A 10,836-nucleotide genomic window follows, 5' to 3' on the forward strand; every position below is an offset into this window, starting at 1 on the left:
GCTGACACGCCCGCGCTCCGGAGAGGCCTCAGATTAACCGACTACGCAAACCGCACGCTCGGATAGATGAAATAGTCTGTGGGTGCATTCAGAGCGAGACGGTGCATATTACCCCGAGTTTGTTTGGTTTTCTTGTCATGCTGTGCTATTTTTGCACAATAGAGAGCAACCTACAAAGCCACTTTCAGGGGTTTTGGGTTTAAGGTATATAGAACTTTTGCTCTTTGCATTAAGTCATCATTCTCTTTCTGTCAAGCTAATGCATTCACTTGATATTTTTGAAAATAATGCACGTTTACAGAAATGTTGGCATCCATCATCCCGGTCATACCTTCCAAGAGATCAATAATGCAAAATGACACTTTTTATATTCGGGCTCAAAGCGAAATCCTTCCATTTTCCGTGTGATTTATTTCTGTGCTAGAAGCTGTCACCTTCTATCACCACAGCTTTTATCACTAAATAAAAAGCTGGGCTATAAATCGCGAGCGTCGCAGGTCATCGTATCACAATGCAGCCGCGCTCCCGCTGTGCCATAGCAATCCTCTTCTTTATCTGACCAATTTATTCAAAGCATCACTCCTTTATTTAACACAGGAGGGGTCATGTGACCTTCCGAGGTCGGTGCGTCGGGGTTAATGGCAAACAGCTGAAAAGCATCACAATTTATTTCCCAGAGTTCATAGCGTTACACTTACCATCTAGCTCTGAGTCACCGACGTACACACAAAGACATGAGCCAAGAGGAAAATCATAGTGGGATTATTGTCAATATTGTGTTTTTGTTATTTTATGTCCTAGTTATGTTTTAAAACACTTCTCTTTTAATCAAGACTCATGATATGGCACAGCCTTGAAATTGGCTAAATACATCACATGAAAACTGCCATTTAAAATTGGGCCTGATCTTTACCCTTTTATCACTTTCATTAATTTAGATTCATTTTGTATTCACAAAAATGATTCATTATCCCAAAGCATTTTAACCATCGCTATTTTCAATTAGACTGTATGACTCGGTTATCATGAAGAGGCTATTTCTGACACTAAACTGTATTCTGCTGTAATAATATTTGACTGTAGATAGTAATTCCGATGGGGCTCACCACACCCGTAATACATTCACCTTGAAGTTGACACAAAAGCAAATGCATCAGACAAAATGATTTCTATTGTATGTGATTGATGACATGAATCAAAATGAAAGCAAATTAGCAAAACTGATGGATTCTAATAACAAAGCAGAAAATGACTGTCATTTGTCGCACTTCTATGGATCAATAAGCACACAATGGATTCTGAAAATGTCATAGGAGGGTTTTGTTCCGTGCCTTGTGTGACCAGGTGAAGTGTTGTCAGGATTTGGATGACTATTTAGGCTACCTATACCTACTCCCTTCCTATAGAGGGAGTCGTTTGCAGACTAACCGCCTTTGCTTAGTTCCACTAGGAAGTGGATAAAAGCATGTGCACGTGTAGGGTGAATGAAATGTTTGTTTGGCCCGGGCAGCATGTGTTAAGGTCGAGTTGGTGGAAGTGATCTACAACAGAAGGGTTTGCAGTTTTTCATTCACATGGGAGACGTCCAACTGGTTGTAGTAGAAACGGTAAGCAGCTGTTTCTTGGCTGTAACGTGCAACTTGGAAAGTAACCAAGGCCGTATTTTAATTAAGCTATTCTCCTGGCTCTCAGTTTTCTGGGATTAAATGGGGAGCCAAGTAGCCGAGCGGAGCACCGGGAATCGACACAACTAGGTGCTAGGATCCTAAGTGCAAGGTAGTGATTTATTGTTGCAAGCTGTAATGATTTTAAGCATTAATGTGGAATGTATGGTGCCATTTGTTTATCCCTTCCCTGCTTAAAGGGGTTGCGTTATTGCTGTGATGAGAAACAGAGTTTTATACATTTCTTCGGTATGATGGGTTGGAAAGGGGATGTTATATTTGGTGAAACACTATTGTGGTAACCCAGGGAAGAATAATACAAATGGAAGGAAACTGGTGCAGTTTGTTTTATGATATGTGTGCTTATGGTATGTTTTATTTATTGCAGAAACCGAGTGCTTCGGGGTGTAATTGCCGCTTTCCCCTTATTATATTTTAGATAATTGTACTGTACCTCCAAGTTGTATTGTATTTAGTTTGTTTGTTTGTTTTTGTTTTCTTTTCTTTTCTTTTCTGTGGTTTTATGAACGGTTCGGCAAATGGTATCGTAACATTGTGCTCAATTACCCATAGCTTACCTTTAGCATGGAGTTGGAGTGGTTCCACATGTACTATTCAGTTTGAGCTTGCTGTGTACAGGGTTGTTATATTGGGAATGCTGTGTTAATTAATTCAGATTGCGGTATTTGATACACTGTGATTGTGAGGTGCTGCTATTGGCCGTGAGTGTGCCTATGTCCAGTATTGCTTGCCGAGCCGCAACATTTGAACTATACCATTTGTACTAATAAAATAAGGTTAATGTTTTGTATACCAGCCTCTTGCTTCCTCCTTTGAATCCTTCAAGATACCTGTTGGGGAAAAGTTACAATGTTACACTTGTTTGTCACGGCTCATGCAAATAAAAGCCCCCCAGCCCCCACACTTGACTGGTGATGACTACTGATGAATATTTTCATTACATCACATGCTCTTTTTAAGGGCCTCTGTGCTCTCACTGCAGTCCTCTTTACACTTTACAGTTCTCTTTACTCATGTTTTTCCCAGTATAGTACAGTCAAAGTCCTGAAATGTTTGGTGTGGGAAGCTAGTAATGCATTATGCCAGATGTTTACCAAACAGACAATAGCATCTGAGAATACAGTATGTGTGTTAAGTTAAAGCAGTTTGAAGGTTTGATTTGGCGTTTCTCTTCTCTTCTTGAATTGCAAACTGGTGCTGCCGCAGCGTCCAAATGTACCCAGATCATAAAGTGTACATTTTGTTGTTGTTATTATTATTATTAACAGAAAGTATGTGTAATACATTTTCCAAAAAACATATTTAGCTAAATATGTATCATATTTTCTCCCATTGGTGTCACGTGATTATCACCATTACAGTTTTTTTCTTAATAATGTGACACCCAAGTGGTGACTTCATTTGGTGACGGTTTCAACAGCATGGGTGAGGACAAGTTAATAATCTCATTTAACTTTCTCAATTTTACACAGTGTGTTGCCATAATTGATCAAGTTTCACCATGTTACATTGGTTGGCTTAGAGAGAGAAAAATTCTATATTTTCCAGAAAATTTGATTCCATATATTCTGTCATTTGTACATGCACACACTGTGAGGACTCTGACCTTCCTGTCTCAAGCTTTCTAGCTCCCTGGGCAGAGTCATGACATTCCCACGTCTTTCGGGTTTTTGTTGTATTATGTGTGGAGACACGTGGCTTTATGTTGTTACTTGACGCCACGTGTCTTCCTGTTATGTCTCTCAGCCCCACCCTTCTATCTCCTGTAATTTCTTAAGGGTTTCATTCCCATCGTCTGTTTTGTGTTTAACCTTCGTTAGGGTTTTATTCCCATCACCTGGTCTGCTTAATCACTCTCGTTATGGTTTCGGTCCACTCACCTGTCACCACTCTCCCCATGTAATCACTCCTCGTTAGTGTCTCCCTTTATATACTCTCAGTTTCTCTCTGTTTGGTGTCGGTGCATTGTCTAATGTTTATGCGCAACACGGATGTCTTGTCATTGGAGTACATGGTGTTTCTGGTCCAGTTTGTAGACTTATTAGTTCATTGTTCCTAATACCCTTGTTTTGTCCCCCTTGTGGGAAGTGTTTGTTTGCCTTGTTTTTGGTTCATGTTTTTCCCATTGTGGATGTTTCATTTAATAAAAGATTGTTTACGTTAACCCTTCGTCTGCCTGCATCTGGGTTCTGTCCAAGCCATTTTGTGACAGAATGCACTGACCAAGAAGAACCCAGCAGGCAGCTATTTTTGCTGCAAGGTCTCGCCAGCCTCGTCTTCTCGCCAGGGGAACTTGGACCTGGATGTCTACCTGGACAGGTTCCTGGAGGCCGCAGGGGAGGTGCTCCTCGGGGAGGAGGTGACTGCGGCGTTCAACAGCGGCGATGAGGAGGCTGAGACCTCTTGACTTTGAGGGCGTTCGCCATGAGCCGACCGGAGCCCAGGGTCTCCATCCTACCGAGGGTGTCTTCTCCGTTGGGCCCAAGGTCTGGGTCGTGACCACCTTCTCGCCATCAGCCTCGGACCCTGCAACCTCTTCACCACCTACCAGTCTTCAGGGCAAGCGTGGGAGCAGCGAGTCCTGGGGCTCCTCTTCGGAGGCCTCCAATGCGGAGCCCGCCCCGTCCTTCACCTCCTTCCTCCAGCCAGCTAATTGCTAACATTGTTGTAAAAACTGCAATCCTAAAACAATAAAACTGTCTGCAACACCTAAATCGCTTCATCAACTGCTTTCACTGGTCATTTGTGGATAAATATACATACATCTTGGGCTCTATTTTGTATATACTGTATGTGGACAGTGGAATGTTATTCATATTGTAAACCAAAACAACAAAAGCAGTAGTTAGTTGTGAACCGTGTGGGTGGTTAAAATCCCCCTGAAAAATCCTGTATATTCTCAGAATTGACCAAGATTGTGACAGATTGTGTGTCCATGTTTTGTTTTCACCTTTTGTGTCCTTAAAACAGCGGCTTTGTGCTATTTAAAGACCATGGAAGCAACAACCTGCAAGTGCACTTCTATTTTGTGTACTTTTCATTATATTCTCTTTGTGCCCAACAGCTGTCTGAAAGTAATAAGATCGGCCCACACTTTCTGTCGTTTACACAGATAAACTAAATCATTTTCCCATATCGCAGAAACACGCTGTCCAGACCTTCAAAGATCCATTACCATTTCAACATGAAAGAGATTGAAATCAGAACCACTGAGAAAAGATGCGCCAATTATATACACCAGTAAGCGTATAATAGGTTGTTATACACATTAAGAAATCACTTTAGAATTTTTCTAAATGATATCATTCTTCTCTCTAAAGCATTAAAAAGCTTAAAACACTTTGATATTTAGGTTTAATTGCCTCTCTGTAGTCATCAGATCCAAATGTTGTTGGCACATAATGAACCAAAACTAGCATATACAACATCATTACAGCAACATTTAAGCATTTCAGCCCAAACCCACTTGAGAAAACAAATGGTGATACGTTTATGATACAAGAGCTTATATTAAAAAAATGTTTTGCTTTCCAAGGTACTTTCTCTGGATGCTCAGTGTTATATTGTGAATAATAAGTAGTCACAGCCAATTGAAACAGTGGGTGTTGTGAATATTGTGGCATGAAGGGCTTTATTTCCCTCATGCTGAAAACGGGGCGGACGAGTAGGCTACTTCACACCCCCCGGCGTGTCAAAGTGTGAGAATGTATATGTGTGTGTGCGAACTTGAGCCAAAGCTCAAGGGGAGAAGATGGACTTAAATTCTGCTCTGGCAACAAAATTCTATTCAGACTGACACACAAGGACCAGAATTTGGCAGAAAAGGAGAGAGAGAAGGTCACAGGAGATCAGCCGTGCGGGATTATTGGGGAGGAACCGATGGTATCACTGTATGTGTGGAGCTGTGGCGTTTTAATGACTGAAATGTCTGCAGCATTGGCCTTTTGAAAGTCTGCATCTCGACTACTGCGGTGCACTGCTGGTTTGTGATGAACCCAGAGCTACCACAAAGTCTGAGTTAATTAAAAATGTAAAATGCTCCCCCACCCGCATTGAATGCCCCGTGATTTGAACTGCGTTTAATTTTTCATTGAAATAAGTTTAATTTCCTGAAAGCCCTCTACCCTTTGAGTGTGATAGAAGCTTTGTGTTAAGTCCCTGATTGGATTTCACTTCATTGGATGTTTCAGCCGAAATGTTTTCTTCCTTTGGAGAAATTTAAGTTTTACAAACGGATTGATTTTACTCCTTGAATAAAAAACTGCAAACTAAGAAATGAAAAAAAAACCTGCAAAATTCCAAGTGAGTTACAATTTTTTATAGACAGCATTGAAATTGTTTCTGCAATCTTCATATAGTAAATAAATCCCTTTTGTTTTCTGGATTATAATATTTCCGTCACGTTATACATTTTCTCGCACAGTATACAAAAAGAATATTGTTCTTGAGTAGACGTCTCTAAGAAAAGAATATCACATCTCACCGTGCGACTTGATATGTAGCGCTTTTGTGTGTATTTAGGGCTACAATGAGCAGTCTAGTCTGACGGTCGCTCTCTTGTCACTCACAGACAAACACTGCACAGGGGAGGGAGCCATCTAACAAAAGCCAAACAAACTCATAAATAAAAGAGCCATGACTATATGTAACCGTGTAAAGTGGGCTGGGACACGTTGGCCGGAATGTGAATATCCTGCGGTACGTTTGATTAAACGCCCGTGGCAGACAGAGTATGATGGATGGTGCCCGGAGAGAATTGAAATCTGTCATAAGAGCTGGGCCAGCACACTGAGATTAAGCCCCAGAAGGACTCGTCATCCCGGAAAGGTCCCTGAGCTCGGTGGCAGGTTGTCTCACTCGCCTGTCAAATGTGAGTTTTCAGTGCCTATAAAATGGAAGGTACAAAGATAGATTCCCTTCGGATTACTATCCAAGAATCCAAGAATTAAGTCAATAAATTTGGTATTCGACAATTGCTATTTCACTTAAGTGGTGAAGATAAAAGGTGGACGGTATTCAAAAGACAAGGTGATTTGTATTGGTCTTGTTTCAGAGGAGATCTCTAAGATGGTGATTTACCATTAGATGCGCTGAGGTATTTTTCCAGTAAGCACAGTTGTGTCTTCATAAATTGCAGATAAAGCAGTAAAGTAGATTACATCGGCCCCAGGGGACCAATGTATAGCATTTGTGTGACTGATATAGCAGCTATAGAAAACCACTGGAATCTCCAAGGGATCATTTAACCTATGCATGGAAATTGATGAAAATGTAGTGTATTTCTAGTTCCTGTATTTCTGGGGTTTGCCCTGATCATAAAACACAAAGTAGCACACTGGCATTCACTTTGCTCCGCCAATCTCATTTACTAATTTATTAATTTGGCTTTTATCTTAAACCAACTAAATTTTATTTTAATAATTATACAATACAAAATAATACAATTATAGAATACAATTGTTAGCAATGCTGAACAAAGTTAAATGGGGCAAAGATATCTGCTTAATTCACCAGTCAATAATTTTGTTCACACACACACAGAAATAATTGATAAAGATTACATTATTTAAAAGATATGCACCTAAAAACACTTTATCCACTTTATAACATTACAAATTCCAATATCTGAATCTTCCTCATGTACATTTTTTTTCAAACACCGTGAAGTGTAAAATATCAATGCATTCTTGATAACCTGTTGTCAGGCAATAACATTTTTCACACACTATAAATATGATATTTAGTCTATATAATAAATCTGAATTATACCATATTTGGTGAAATACTGTATTTTATTGCATTCTACATTCAAAGCAATAATAATAAATCAAACTAATCCTTGCTCTTACATGTTAGGTAAATTGTGGTGGTTAGCCCCATATCGGATTGTGTTTGTGAGAAACACTGGGATTACTCTGCCCTTGACTGTATGTTTTATCTGATAAACAATTATCTTTATTGCTGATGGAGGGGAAAAGATACACTATTGGCCAACATCCAAAGCGCTAAGCTTTTCTGTCCATGTGCAAAATTAGTAACGTGAGCTTACTAGGCAGATGCAGATGCAGGTGCTCTGCTTTGTATCCTATTTCTTCATCACACTTTCATGAGACAAGGTCACACCATTAGTACATGGGAGGGTTGGGGGGTTCTCTGCAGCATTGTATTAAAATTATAGGGTGATCATTTAGAAAAAAGAGCTTAGCTAGCTGTTAAAATATCAAGGTTAATACAAGTATGTTGATTTGCATGGGCCGCTAAATCAGTTGCCTCCCTTTTCTGAGACCTTGAAAAATGAGGTCCACACACATAAACAGCAGTGTGTGACTTTAACCTTTAGAGGGCGCTGTTTCTCACGATCTGATTTGTCTATCTTTACACTTAATCACGACCTCTTCCTCGTAATTAAGGCAGATATATATTTTAACCACATTAACGATTAAGTAACGTGATAGTGGTTTAGTAATTTAACCTGACATTAGATAGATATGTGTAGTATGACATTAAAATAAAAATACTATCACGGTAGGAAATGAAGAAATCATAGCCTATTAGATATCAATCACAATTCCAGAGTTGAGCCTGTGACTGCCAAAATTAAATAGGAGCTACAGCATGCTGTACCTTTTTATAATTTTACCTCTATCTCTATATCTATCTATCTATCTATCTATCTATCTATCTATCTATCTATCTATCTATCTATCTATCTATCTATCTATCTATCTATCTATCTATCTATCTATCTATCTATCTATCTATCTATCTATCTATCTATCTATCTATCTATCTATCTATCTATCTATCTATCTATCTATCTATCTCTCTATCTCTCTCTCTCTCTCTCTCTCTCTCTCTCTCTCTCTCTCTCTCTCTCTCTCTCTCTCTCTCTCTCTCTCTCTCTCTCTCTCTCTCTCTCTCACACACACACACACACACACACACACAGATGTTGCCCTGTCTGAACAGCAATGGAGCCTGGTTTAACATATGCATGAAACTAAATGGACTACAGGATGTATTAAGTCAAACATCTTCTAGTTTACAAGAGCAAAGACAATAACCTTATCCTTGTGGTTTGCATTTATTCAAATGCAATTATAGTGAAATATATTGTAAAACCCCAAAGCAACTATGTGCAAATTTGTGTCATTGGTGATTGAATTAATTAAGAATTTAATAGGTTAACCCTATCAACACTTTCATGCTTATGCATATTTTTTTACAAAGGGCAACACTCTATATTTCACTTGAACAAGGGAAGCACATGCCAAAATGACTTGCAAATAATTGGAGGCCATTAGATTGCTTATACTGTATTTGCACATTTCTGGAAAAGGGCCTATTACACCACGCGAAATCTGGTTTCCGTGGACTTCACGGCGGGACTTTGCTGTTATAATATTTAGTGGCGCCTTTGACTGCATAAACTTGATTTGCTTTAATATGATTTCAGTTTTAAAGCACAGTATACATATCACTGGTGGGAGTTGCCATATACATGCAGTCAATCTATTTTAAGATGAAATCTATGGTATAAATAATTAAAAAACACACAAATCTTACATACTGTTGCCTTTTTTATTTGATTTTACTTTGAGACACTTTCATTTGTTTTTATTCCAGAGGTCTGAATCGCAAGACCCTGATGCTTGATTTCAAACAAGAAAAGCAAAATAATATTTTAGTGGTATTTTTATTTGTAACAATTATCTTTCTATAAATGTATTGATTTATCTTTAGCATTTATCTGTGATGTAGGTTAACGTCAAAGGTTCGGATTAAACACTATCTGGCAACTGTCATACAGAATACACAATAGCATCATATCTATTATCAATGTTGATACACCGATTTTTCTCTTGTAGGCTAACTGTAAATGGTTAGTCTGTGAAATGAAGTACAGCGCATAACATTTCATATCACAATAAAAATAAATAGAAAACATGTGTTCGGGTAAATGTAATATGTTGTTTATTTCCACAATAAGCATTCAACACCCACCTTTACAATAGAGATGATGGGTCACAGAAACGACATTTCCAGTCCTAAATCAAAAATCCACGCTGGCCGTATGTACACCAAACTCCAACAGAGAATTTTATCATAACACAATTGCAATTACAAACACGACCAAAACCAAATGTGTCTGCTGCGGTTTATTGCCGCTCCGTTGCTCATTAATAACACAAGCACTCAGACAACCATGAACCTTTAGGGCTCCGCTGATGATGGCCATGCATCGTCTCGACGAGCCGTTTCCACTGCAAATCAGCGCTATTGTTCCCATGCGTCCTTGGAGAAAATGGGCAGTCCCGAAGCACAATGCGTCTCGAAAGTGTTGTCATTTTAGGGAGAGTCGCAATTTAGGTTCTGTCTTTTAAACCTAAGAGTTCACATATGTCTTTTCCTCTCGTCTGACCCGTTTCTACTGTCTTCGCGCGGATGCCTTGAAACCGCCTCATTGAAGAGGCGCGCGACAGGGGTGGTTAGAAACCGTACCAGAATTTTGTAATCATCTTTTTCTCCCAACGTGAAAGGTCTCGTGAACTGATCGATGGATCTTCACGAGTTCGTAGTTCAAGTTCAAACAGTGATATTTCGTTATGTCACTCTTGATCGAGGGCCTGGTGATTATGATGCGAATTGCAGAAATTTATGTGCAATTAGACATTAGAAAAATATTATAAAACAGCTTGGAGAATCTAATTGGGAATGTAATGTTTTGTTCTTTTAATCAAATAAACACATTGCAACACTTTACGCAGAGGTTAAATAGTTACAGATTGAAACAAAATTGGATAAAAAATTACACACGTTGATTATCACATGCACATAATGTAGATCTCACGTTATTTAATGCAATCTCATTCACTGTATTCTAAGATACTACCATTTATACTCGATGCAATAGGCATCCCATAACAAACTATGAGTCCACTCGTGTATCCTCCTGTATTCTTTTAACTATAAACCTATAAGTCCACATCAATCTTTTTTAATGAGTCGCGTTTGAGCGGCCTTGAAACTGCCCTCCAGAATTCTTCGCTTGTTTTGATCATTGAAGTCTTGAAGGAAGGGGGGCTTGAAACAGTTCAACCTCCTTGTTCCATAATTGGTTTTATAGAGCTGGCGAGGAGCCAAAGTGTTT

General features: G+C 39.1%; 1 long non-coding RNA gene across 1 annotated transcript; it reads left to right on the forward strand.

Moving 5' to 3' along the window:
• The first annotated feature begins 1,455 nt into the window (after positions 1-1,455).
• LOC306894484 lies at positions 1,456-3,847 on the forward strand. Its single transcript, XR_013786696.1, has 3 exons — positions 1,456-1,607; positions 1,693-1,776; positions 2,053-3,847. It is a non-coding gene; the product is annotated as an uncharacterized lncRNA (long non-coding RNA).
• Positions 3,848-10,836: the final 6,989 nt, after the last annotated feature.

The sequence above is a fragment of the Barbatula barbatula genome (assembly GCF_947034865.1).
Source record: "Barbatula barbatula genome assembly, chromosome: 5".
Lineage (NCBI taxonomy): Eukaryota > Metazoa > Chordata > Actinopteri > Cypriniformes > Nemacheilidae > Barbatula > Barbatula barbatula.